A 13,353-nucleotide genomic window follows, 5' to 3' on the forward strand; every position below is an offset into this window, starting at 1 on the left:
AGAGACTGAACTGAACTGAACTGAAGTCCCATAATGAATAGTGAACTCCTCTTTTTCCTTTTCTTCAGAGTATTGTAGTTTAACACTGCTACTGCTACTGCTGCTAAGTCACTTCAGTCGTGTCCGACTCTGTGCGACCCCATAGACGGAAGCCCACCAGGCTCCCCTGTCCCTGGGATTCTCCAGGCAAGAACACTGGAGTGGGTTGCCATTTCCTTCTCCAATGCATGAAAGTGAAAAGTGAAAGGGAAGTCGCTCAGTCGTGTCCGACTCTTAGCGACCCCATGGACTGCAGCCTACCAGGCTCCTCCATCCATGGGATTTTCCAGGCAAGAGTACTGGAGTGGGGTGCCATTGCCTTCCGGTAGTTTAACACACTAGTTCCCAAATATTTGGAAACTGAAAGTGAAAGTTGCTCAGTTGTGTCTGACTCTTTGTAACCCCAGGGACTATAGTCCATGGAATTCTCGAGTCCAGAATACTGGATTGGGTAGCCTTTCCCTTCTCCAGGGGATCTTCCGAACCCAGGGATCGAATCCAGATCTCCTGCATTGCAGGCTGACTCTTTACCAGCTGAGGCACAAGGAAAGCCCAAGAATACTAGAGTGGGTAGCCTATTCCCTCTCCAGTGGCTCTTCCCAATCCAGGAATCAAACTAGGGTCTCCTGCATTGCAAGTGGATTCTTTAACAGCTGAGCGACCAGGGAAGGCCCATTGGGAAATTAATTTAGATGAAAAAAGTACTCTGTTGCATGTGTGGTTAGCTGAAGATGGAGCTTTTTCTGAATACCAGCTTCATCTTTGTAAGACAAGCCAGTCTCCACAATAACTCATAGAGTCAACAAAGCCCAGGTTCCCTAGGCCTTTCCTCCTTTTTCTTTTCCCAGATATGTTACTTCTTTGTTTCCTGCTTGAATTATTCCCCAAGCCACTTTTCTCTATTTTATCCCAAGTTAATTTTTATTTCCCACCTTGTCTCTTGTTCTGATCCTACTACATTTCATTCTCGTAGTTTTATCCTGGTTCCTTTGTCAGGGTCACGGACTGGCTCCAATTACGGAAACCTTATATTTACTCTTTTAAGATTCATATTTGAAATCAAGCTCTTTCACAGATAAGTACATTTTTTTTGTAAATGGACTACTGCTATTCAAAGAAACACTTACTGACATTAGAAATAAGATTATTGGTTCTGGTTTCAGATAATCAAGAAAGTGAAAATCTTGCCCTATTGACAAAAAGATCTGCTAGATTTTTCCCCTTTGCTTACTTAATGGTTTATAACTTTTTAAAGGTAAGTTTTTAAAGCCAGAAAAGTTTAAAGCTATCCTCTAATGAGCTTCTACCCACTTCTTGTCATTTTGTTTATCATTTTTTACAAAGTACTGGTAATTGTTTACTTGTTTTTTTTTAAAACAGATTATTCAGGTTATTTTGAAGGTCATAGCATTCAAGAAATGCTGTAATTTCTACAGTTTTAATATACAAATTAAAACGTTAAAATTTTCTGTTTTAATACCAGAATACCCTACAAATAATCACAATATTTCTCTCTACATTTTCTTCAGCAATGTAAATGTTACACATCTATCAGTTCTTTAAGTTTGAAATACTATAAAAATATGAAACACTCACTTATCAGAACATGAATTCTTTGGTCCTTCGGTTTGTAGGTGCTCTTTTAATGTGCAAATATGTGGAAGATTATTCTACAGCTCTCTCCCATCTCAGAGGAGTTGGGAATTCTAGACACTTTGTTAGCATTCTTTAGATTTTGCATATCAAGCTAATGCTTAATTCTCATTAATTTTGTTGAATAAATTCATTTTATCCTATGTTAAGTAAAGAAATAGTGTGTTCATTTTAGTTTTTGTTGTCACTTGCATGAGCAAAAAATAATATGATTAAAAATATATAAGAATTTAGTACAGATTTCATGACCGATTCAATTAAATATATTTTTCAATTCCTAAATATCTTACTTTGAAGTGTCTAAGTATTTAGATGTACTTATATACCACATATTTCCAAAATTATTTTTGAAAAAATTAAAAACAGAAAAGTACCAGTATTATAGACAATTACATGCTGAAATTAATAAACACTCTTGCCTGGAAAATCCCATGGATGGAGGAGCCTGGTAGGCTACAGTCCATGGGGTCGCTAAGAGTCAGACACGACTGACCGACTTCACTTTCACTTTTCACTTTCCTGCATTGGAGAAGGAAATGGCAACCCACTCCAGTGTTCTTGCCCGGAGAATCCCACGGACGGGGCAGCCTGGTGGGCTGCCGTCTATGGGGTCGCACAGAGTCGGACACAACTGAAGCAACTTAGCAGCAGCAGCAGCAGCAGCAGCAACAGCAGCATTTTATTATTTGCTTCATAAGTATTAATAAAAGCAAAATTATAAGTACATTTAACATTTCCATTTCTAAAAAACAGAAAAAATGTCCATTGTCCATCATTCCCATTTCACTCATTATTATGAATTTGATATTTATTCTATCAGTTATTTTATATTTCAACAAATATATGAACATCAATGAATATAATACAATTTGTAGCTCTTTCAAAAATTGTATATAAATAGCGTATTATTCACTCACTCTGCCACTGGCTTTTAAAAAATTTATTGCAGTCCAGCTTCGATGCACGATACTGGATGCTTGGGGCTGGTGCACTGGGATGACCCAGAGGGATGGTATGGGGAGGGAGGAGGGAGGAGGGTTCAGGATGGGGAACACATGTATACCTGTGGTGGATTCATTTCAATATTTGGCAAAACCAATACAATATTGGAAAGTTTAAAAATAAAATAAAATTAAAAAAAATTTTATTGCACTAAAAAATAGATCTATTTTATTCAGTATATTACTGTACACTCTTCCATTCTGCTAATCTTCTATATTTTAAAACCTGTTTCTGTACTGACAGCATCTTTTTGCTGTTATAAACAGTTTTTCAGTAAACAACTTCATATCTGTCTGTTTATGACCTTGTTGGAGGTGTTTTTCTATTAGGGTAGGCATCATGACAGTTGTTGGGTTATAGGGTATGGATATTTTCAACATGACTAGATTCCTTCAAAGTGTTGAACAAGGTGATTATACCAATGTACACTTCCACAATCTATGAACGAAGTTTCAGTTTCCTCATTTATTCGGATCAGATCAGATCAGATCAGTCGCTCAGTCGTGTCCGACTCTTTGCGACCCCATGAATCGCAGCACGCCAGGCCTCCCTGTCCATCACCAACTCCCGGAGTTCACTCAGACTCATGCCCATCGAGTCAGTGATGCCATCCAGCCATCTCATTCTCTGTCGTCCCCTTCTCCTCCTGCCCCCAATCCCTCCCAGCATCAGAGTCTTTTCCAATGAGTCAACTCTTCGCATGAGGTGGCCAAAGTACTGGAGTTTCAGCTTTAGCATCATTCCTTCCAAAGAAATCCCAGGGCTGATCTCCTTCAGAATGGACTGGTTGGATCTCCTTGCAGTCCAAGGGACTCTCAAGAGTCTTCTCCAACACCACAGTTCAAAAGCATCAATTTTTCAGCGCTCAGCCTTCTTCACAGTCCAACTCTCACATCCATACATGACCACAGGAAAAACCATAGTCTTGACTAGATGAACCTTTGTTGGCAAAGTAATGTCTCTGCTTTTGAATACGCTATCTGGGTTGGTCATAACTTTCCTTCCAAGGTGTAAGCATCTTTTAATTTCATGGCTGCAGTCACCATCTGCAGTGATTTTGGAGCCCAGAAAAATAAAGTCTGACACTGTTTCCACTGTTTCCCCATCTATTTCCCATGAAGTGATGGGACCGGATGCCATGATCTTCGTTTTCTGAATGTTGAGCTTTAAGCCAACTTTTTCACTCTCCACTCTCACTTTCATCAAGAGGCTTTTTAGTTCCTCTTCACTTTCTGCCATAAGGGTGGTGCCATCTGCATATCTGAGGTTATTGATATTTCTCCCGGCAATCTTGATTCCAGCTTGTGTTTCTTCCAGTCCAGCATTTCTCATGATATACTCTGCATATAACAGTAGACGTAAAACATTAGCATAATGAGTGAGAGATTTTCTTATAACATTAATTGCACTATATCTGATACTCAGACTTTCTCTTTTGTGACTTCTCTATACATTTTTTTATAGCATCTTTTGTCCTTTTCTTATTTATCTACGTGAGAGCTTTATATATTTTAGATTTAAATAATATATTTACTATGTTGCAAATATCTTTTGGTTGTTTCTCTTTTAACTTTGATTATATATATAAAACATCTTAATTATTAAAAATGTTAATTATAATGTCTCCTCTGATTGACCAAGAAGTATATCAATAATTTGTGTTCCAGTTCTCCTCGACTTACAGATCTAATTAAACATTCAAGCTGAGAAGCAATATGTAACTTTTAAGAAAAACATATTTGGAAAACTGACCTCACTGGGAATATATTATAATTATTACATTTCTTTGATCAATGACATCAATGAGCTTTGAATTCTTAAAATATTTGGAACTATATGGTACGATTAAGGACTAGATTCCCAAAGTTGCTACATTTTGGCATTGAAAGCAGTCTGAGATCAACTTTTTCTTGCGTTACACAAGCTGGAACTAAAATCAAGAAAATGTAATGGCCAAAAACCCAGTATCCACGGGGACATTCAGCCAGAATCAATGCCTATTTATTACTATTTTGGGGTCATTTCCCTGAACCACAAAGCAACTCCAAGAGCAAACAGATGTATTTCACGTTTCAGAATTAAAGTAACTGCTATTCTTAACTAGCATGTTTCCTTTCTTTCCAGAAATGAGTAACGTTTGACAGCCAGTTCTCATATTTCAAGATAATACCAACTTTCTTTGTAATGGGGGGAGGTAAGAACATGATTCAGTTCAGTTCTTTTAAACAAGTGAGGGGGGCACACACACCACATACATTGCTCCCCCTGGTGACTCCACTCAGCAGGTGGCAGGGACTGCAAAGACATCTAACTGGCAGAAGTTTTACCAATTCCAGCTCCTAGAAAATTGTTTTCACATTCAGAGAAATTCTCTAGTAAGGCTGAACCAATCCCAGGTTTCCATGTGCCAAAGTTAAGTTTTAAACATTGTTCACAATATGGAGACTGTTGACCACAGAGTAACTACAGTGTAATTATGTTTATTGTGTGTTTCCAAGTTCCTATAACAGGAAAAGCAGTAAACACTGCAGATGCTTAACTACTTACTTTTACCTTTAGTGCATCAGCACCGTTCATTTTCATTTGCTGCAGCAATCAGTTTAACCAGTTTTGTTGTTGCTTTTCAAGCAGAAAGAACCTGTGGTTGGCAAAGGCATTAAACAAATACAACTAAGAATACTTTGGATCAGTGTGTAGCTATTTTAAACGGTAGCTGAAACGCTCTCAAACATAACCTGAGCTTTCTATTCCCTGAGTTGTTTGTAGATAGGCATCCTTTCATCTTTTTGTGATAGTTCACCATTTATTTACATCTTTTAATAGTACATTTTGTAGTTCTGACACCAAGGACTATATGTTCTTTCTAGTTTGTTCAGTTTGGGATCAAAATAAAACTAGAGGGTATTAGAGGCAGGAAAAAATTATTATTTTAATACTGTAGTAGTGTACATAGGGGGCTTCCCTGGTGGCTCAGACGGTAAAGCGTCTGCCTGTAGTGCGGGAGACCTGGGTTTGATCCCTAGGTTGGGAAGATCCCCTGGAGAAGGAAATGGCAACCCACTCCGGTACTCTTGCCTGGAAAATTCCATGGACTGAGGAGCCTGGTAGGCTACAGTCCATGGGGTCGCAAAGAGTCGGACACGACTGAGCGCCTTCACTTCACTTCACTTCAGCGTACATGGGAAGGAAATCTACACCGCAAGCAAGCTTATATATGTGATTTCTACAGCATAAAGCACGCTGAGTCTTAGAGGTCAGTTTGTGCCCCCCGTAATACTCTCCAGTTGCCATGGCAATTACTTGTTTTCATTGGGTAACTGAGCGAATGGCCACATCTGTTCTTGCTGAGCTCTCCTTTCCCCCCACGCAGCACAGAGCATAGGGAATAGATTCACTTCTTAGTGCTCAAGGATTTACATGCATAACTGTCTCCACATCAAGGAGAGACCATAAATCTTAGGTCAGAAAGTCACACTTGTCCTCGAGTCCCTCCTTTTTTTCTGCTCAAAAGTTCTTCTGTTCTTATATAAACACAACTAAATATGCATGTATTCAATGGAAAAGGAGACATTCCCCTGAGGCAATAAAGTAATGTATATATATATTGAAGAAATGGCAACTTTTCCACAGGCATGATGATATCCTACAATTCAAAATAATAGTTTCTTTGGGATAAATTTGCATCTTTTTTTCCTTTTTAAGCAAATATTTCTCTCTTTTTTTTTTGTAAGCTCCATTGCTTTTATTTTTTTAATTATTTTAATTGGAGGCTAATTCCTTTACAATATTGTAGTGTTTTTTTGCCATACATTGACATGAATCAGCCATGGGTGTACATGTGTCCCCCATCCTGAACCCCCTCTCCCACCTCCCTCCCCATCCCATCCCTCAGGGTCATTCCAGTGCATCAGCCCTGAGCACCCTGTCTCATGCATCGAACCTGGGCTGGAGATCTGTTTCACATATGATAATACATGTTTCAGTGCTATTCTCCCAAATCATCCCACCCTTGCTTTCTCCCACAGAGTCCAAAAGACTGTTCTTTACATCTATGTCTCTTTTGCTGTCTTGCATATAGGGTCATCATTACCATCTTTCCGTATATATGCATTAATATACCATGTTGGTGTTTTTCTTTCTGACTTACTTCAGTCTGTATAATAGGCTCCAGTTTCATCCACCTCATTAGAACTGATTCAAATGTATTCTTTTTAGTGGCTGAGTAATACTCCATTGTGTATATGTTCCACAGCTTTCTTATCCATTCATCTACCTATGGACATCTAGGTTGCTTCCATGTCCTAGCTATTGTAAACAGTGCTGCAATGAACACTGGGGTACATGTGTCTCTTTCAAATCTGGTTTCCTCAGTGTGTATGCCCAGCAGTGGGACTGCTGGCTGGGTCACATGGCAGTTCTATTTCCAGTTTTTAAAGGAATCTCCACACTGTTCTCCATAGTGGCTGTACTAGTTTGCATTCCTACTAATGGTGTAAGAGGGTCCCTTTTTCTATGCACCCTCTCCAGCATTTATTGTTTGTAGACCTTTTGATAGCAGCCATTCTGACTGGTGTGAGATGATACCTCATTGTGGTTTTGATTTGCATTTCTCTGATAATGAGTGATGTTGAGCATCTTTTCATGTGGATTTTAGCCATCTGTATGTCTTCTTTGGAGAAATGTCTGTTTAGTTCTTTGGCCCATTTTTCAATTGGGTTGTTTATTTTTCTAGAATTGAGCGGCATGAGCTGCTTGTATATTTTTGAGATTAATTCTTTGTAAGCAAATATCTCTTAGTTGATAAAGTCTTTAGGTAAGTATTTTGATATCTTAATTCTGATGCCAATTAGGACTAGAAGACATTTTTGCACCTTAATAAATTTGTACCAGCATCACTGAAATAAATAACAGTTGAATTGAGTCCATTCTTTTCCATTTCCTGCACCCCCAGAGAAGGGATAACAGTGATGTTAGAGATATTTAAGCCAACATTCACCTCACTAATATTGAGAGTCATGAAAGAGATAATTTCTGGTATTTCTCTTATGTATTTTTTTTTTAATCTGAAGATCACAAGATACCATCTGAGAGAAGAGTCAGCACAGAGCTTCTTGTATTTCCTATAGTTATTAAGTACTTTTCTAAGGCTAAAGTCTTGTATTCATAGTCTTCTAAATTTGCAGAAACTACTCTGCAATTTTGCTAGATTTTTCCAACCCTCAAGATCTAAGAGATTTTTCTAAAGATGCTATTCTGCGTGATAGGCGTTATCTTAAATTCTGCCAGATAGATGAGGGAAGTTAGAATTTCTTAGGTGCAAGAAATCCTACTGGATGAGTCTACTCAACTTGAGAGTCAATTGGTTTTCCAGATATTTTCACAGGATGTGAGGCAGAAGGTTTAAGAAGCAGAAGGACTGCATGGTGGTAAAAAATTCTGACTGAGAAAAGCTGGACACCTATTGTCAAGCTGACCCTAACAGGTAAGCCAAATGTGAAGAGGTAAAAAGATAAAGAGGAAAAGTGGGCATTTGAGCACAAAAGCAGGGATGAGCTTACTCCATGGTAAGGGAATCCAACAGTGGAGTCCAAACCAGAGTCAAGATTCAAGCTGTTCATCAACATAGCCAGGAAATATATAGAGGCCTAGGCATGTGAGGGTTTAATTCCACTTCCTGAGAAGTTAGAGTAGGTCTCAGTTGGATATAAGGTCACAATGGCTGAAATGCAGGAATAGACACTGGGTTCTACATTACTGAGTTATCCACAGCAACCAAGAGAAGGAAGAACAGAAGGGCAAGTTCAAGTCCAGACCTAGAGCAAGTACTACAGTCCAAGGATGACTGTTGAATCCTGTCTGGTGCAATGCCTGAGCTTGGGCTTGAGACAAGAGACCATGGATCAGGGTACACTGGATTGGTACAGGGAGGCAGAGGCAGTTGGAAAGGGCAGAGTAGCAAAGGGATCACTTCCAACAAGGTTAGTGTGCCTTTGAGTGGGTCATGCATGCATGCTCAGTCACGTCTGACTTGTTGTGACCCCATGGACTGTAACCCACCAGGCTCTTCTGTCCATGGGATTTTCCAGGCAAGAATACTGGAGTGGGTTGCCATTTCCTTATCCAGGGGATCTTCCTGGACCAGGGATCCAACCCACGTTTTTATGCATTGGCAGGCAGGTGGATTCTTCACCATTGAGCCACCTGGGAAGCCCCTTTGAGTGGGTCAGCCTGATTTAAAAGCACTGTATCCAACTGGACATATGGAGATCTGAGAAATCAGGGTAAGGAGTCAAGAGATCCCTGTGTTGATCATGGTTTTTATGAAATTTACACATTATAGATATTCATGTTCCTCTGCTGAGTCCATGGCTAAAAATCTTAGCACTGGCTAATTCAGGGACTTTGTCATTATCATTAAACCAGGCCAAAGAGTTGAAAGCCACAAACAGATTCCTTAAGTCTTTGTTGCTTGTGGGAGTCAGAAGGCATGGAGTTATATGCATTTAACAACTTGCCCATCACCTATCAGTATGTGTGTGTGTGTGTGTGTACTTAGTTGCTCAGTCTTGTCCGACTCTGTGATCCCATGGACTGTAGCCTGCCAAGCTCCTCTGTCTGTGGGATACTCCAAGCAAGAATATTGGAGTGAGCTGGAATGCTCTCCTCCAGAGGATCTTCCTGACACAGGGATCAAACTCAAGTCTTTTGTGTCCTGCACTGGCAGGCAGATTCTTCACTGTGCCTCTTGGGAAGCCCTCTCACTAAGTAGTATTTAAAAATAGTAAGTCAGATTATGCCAATATATTAGATTTCTCCCTTTCATTTTTCAGTCAACAAATATTATGGAATGTATACTGTGTGTGAGACAGAATCTTGGGTGACATGGCCATGATGCACAGTGAAATGGTAAAAAGGCCCAGTGCCTCTCTCAAAGGGCTTAGGGCCTTAAAGAGAGACAGATGTTACAAAGCTCATTTTGCCAGTCAGGCTGCTGCTGCTCCGCTTCTCTAGCCTAGCTCTATTTCTGCCTTTTTCTTTCATCCCTGACCAATTATCCATGCATTTTCTATCTCTTTTTTGCTTCTTTGGTTATTACTGCCTTTCCTATCCTTCTCTAGAGGCTCTTCCTCATCTCCACTTCTCCTTCCCCATTCTCCTGGTCCCTTACCCTTAGCACTTTCAGTCGGTATCTAGACGCTAAGAAAATGTGGCAGGGTAAAATTTAGAGATTTATATTTAACTTGAGTTTTTAGTTTTCGTTTGACTGAGAGATGACACTGACTGGGTTGATAATGGAGATCAGTGGAAATGGGGTGACTGCAATGTAAATATTTACTGTGTAATTAGAGTACCTCCATAAAGTTGTTCTCAGGTCCTATTAGGAGGTAATTCCATGAAGGCAAGGATGGGGTTCCTTTAGTCCATGTGTAGCCTTGGTGCCAAGGCAGCCCTGGCACAGAGCAAATACTCAGTATTCCGTGAATGAATGCACACATGAATGAATGAACAGTTAGATGAATGAACAGTGGAGGATAGGCAGGAAGGAACAGGATTGGACTGCAGGTTCTTGGAGTCACTGTTAGGATGCACATGCTTGCATTTATGGCATGGTATAGGAATTGAAACATTAAAAAGCCTTGAGACACGAAATCAAAGTTCTGTCCACTTTCCAGATTTTACTGGAGAGGGGCCTAGCTCATCTCTACAGGTCTACAGAAAAATAAAGCCTCTGTGTTTAGTCATCTCATAGGCCTCAGAGTTGGCTGGACCTGGATTCACATGTCATAGCTCTGGGGCAAGTTACCTAATCTTCATCCCAAGTCCCTTTATTTTTAAAACTAGAAAATTATACTTATCTGAGAATGTATCTGCGAGGATTAAAAATGAAGTGGCCAGAATCATTTCATTTCAATGCTCAAGGAAGGCTTTCTTCTTCTTTACAGCACTTGCTATTCTTCCTGCCCTTCCCCACTGCCTCCTCACTCATTATCAGCTAACTTGATTTACAGTTTGCTTCATATTTCCTTTGTTAATGGAAAAAGTAAACTATTTAAATAAATGATGACAATTATAGTACATCTGAATTTTAAAGAGAATTCTGGCAAAAAAGTTCTGGATAAAATGGATAATCTCGAAGACCAAAGCCAGTCAGAATAAATAACACAAGACAAATAATATGAACATTTGCAATAAAGAACTGAAAGTCTCAAGTTGTTCTTTCAGAATACACTTGAGCTTCTTATTAGTCATAATTTTGTATTTATACAATCAATGTAAGTGTGAGGGTTTCAGGAGATTTTATTAGCATTAATCTATCTTCACAAATACTGCTATTTTTTTCCCCATTTTCAGACATTTAGAAGGTATTTAAAGCTACAAAAGAAATAAAGCATCTCTTTTGCCTCCAAGTTTGATAGATTTTTTTTCAGGGAAATCTCTGGGATTTATTTAAAACAATTCTTTGAGTGAAATTAAATGTTAATTACCAAATTATTTCATGTTTAGCCATTGATGAATGCATTTCTGCACACAGATTTATAAACTTTTTGAAAAGCAATAGCTCAATTGTTATAGAGCACCGGTAGTTGTCTTTCATATGTATGAACCAGTATAAAATGAACACGCTTTATTCAATAGTACATTCTTACATTTATTTCAACAGACTAAAAGTATCCCCTCGATTCTTTTGCATATGGATCAAAATATTGTGACAATGACATAGGGAAGGGAATTATCCTATTTAAAATACTGGTAAAAAGAAAGTTACTCTGAAACCAAGCTTTATTAGATATGTCAAATAATTATCCATTTTTAAAAACTATATTTTCCTTTAAAATGCCACCAAGATACAATTAATTCATTGCATGTTCTGCCTAAACAAACCAGTAATAACAACTACAATAAATATTTGAAAGGTAAAATTACAATCAAGATCTCTTTATAAGATTATCTCCATGTTTATCATATTTGTCAGTAAAAACAATCTAGTTTTAGTGGAAGGTACAAGTTATAAACCAAATAGGGGGCTTCCCAGGTGGCTCAGTGGTAAAGAATCCACCTACCAATGCAGGTGACACAAGAGAGGCTGGTTTGATCCCTGGGTTGGGAAGATTTCCTGGAGAAGGAAATGGCAACACACTCCAGTATTCTTGCCTGGAGAATCCCGTGGACAGAGGAGCCTGGCAGGCTATATAGTCCATGGGGTTGCAAAGAGTTGGATTCAACTTAGCGATTGAGCACGCACATTAACTAAAGGCAATACTTTACTTGCCATCTCAGATTTCCTTTGTTAAGACTCAGATCTGAGACTGAAATACCTTTCGATTCAGGGAGAAGCAGGAGTCATAAAGTGCTTTTGTCTAAGCACTGGTCCACCCGGGCTTTTCTGTAGGGCTGGAGTTGCAGTGCTCCCAGGCCCAGCCTGCCCAGTAGCCCTCACCACATCCACTGTGTGCCCCCTGAGAGTGCCTGGGATGTAAAGTGCTTAGTCACTATGTCTACTCTAGTTTTTTTTTTCTTTTCAAATAAAGTCAGTTGTGAGTAAAAAGCTGTTTCTTAAAATTTCTTCAATTTAACTCATTACCTGCCTTCAAAAATGACAAAGCCTAGTCTTATAGCTAAAACTGTTCTCTAAGAAGGTACTTTCTCTCCAGCTGTGAAACTGATTGATGTTTTTAAAACCCCTGAGGAACTTCTGCTGGCAGTTAAGTTGTAGTTTCAAAGAAGAAATAGATGTGGCATGTGTCCTTTTGTAGAGAAATATTTCTACCTGAAGGAGCAGCATCACTGCACATGAGGGACTGAAAAATCAATGCAATTGATCAACATCTAAAAATTCATTTTACTAATGATTAACTATTTTAAATTAATACAAATATTGGTATATTTTTAGACTACTGCAGCATTGCAGAGATGGCCCAGCTATGAATGATCAAAATGCTGTATTTTTGAGGAGGTTGTTCAGAGCCAGAAAAATCGCTAAGGATTTATTTAGTGGGGATTAAAAACATTGGAATATCTCTATGCATACTTTGGAATATCTGTCTTAGAGGAGGAAAGGAGAAGGAATACAAAGGAGAAGAAAAGTGAATAGTGAAAGTGTTGTTTGCTCAGCACGTCCAACTCTTTGCTACCCCATCGACTGTAGCCCACCAGGCTCCCCTGTCCATGGAATTCTCCAGGCAGGAATACTGGAGTGGGTAGTCATTCCTTTCTCCATGGTATCTTCCCAACCCAGGGATCGAACCCGGGTCTCTTGCATTGCAGGCAGCTTCTTTATTGTCCAAGCCATCAGAGAAGCCCCAAGATACTAAAACAGCATGATAGTTGACTCCCTTCTCCAAAAGTAACCACTGAGAAGCTAGGCAGGAAAATACCAAAAAAAGAAGAAAAGTGTAAAATTCTTCTGGGTGATAGGGGAATTGTTACAAAACAGTGGGTTTGAGGGAGGTCAATTCTAGACTTTAACCAGGTCAAGATTGGCAGCCTGGGGTTATTGAGAGAGGGAATGTAGCAATCCTGGAACTAGAGTTCTGCTCTTGCTTCCTCTCTATTATTGCCTTGGTAGAAAGAATGTCTGTCCACAGCAGGAGTGATACAGAATTCTGGTGCAGGTGTCTGCAGGAGGTAGTTCCCATTAGAGAAATAGTAGAACTTTGG

This window comes from Bubalus kerabau, chromosome 21 (genome assembly GCF_029407905.1).
Source record: "Bubalus kerabau isolate K-KA32 ecotype Philippines breed swamp buffalo chromosome 21, PCC_UOA_SB_1v2, whole genome shotgun sequence".
NCBI lineage: Eukaryota > Metazoa > Chordata > Mammalia > Artiodactyla > Bovidae > Bubalus > Bubalus kerabau.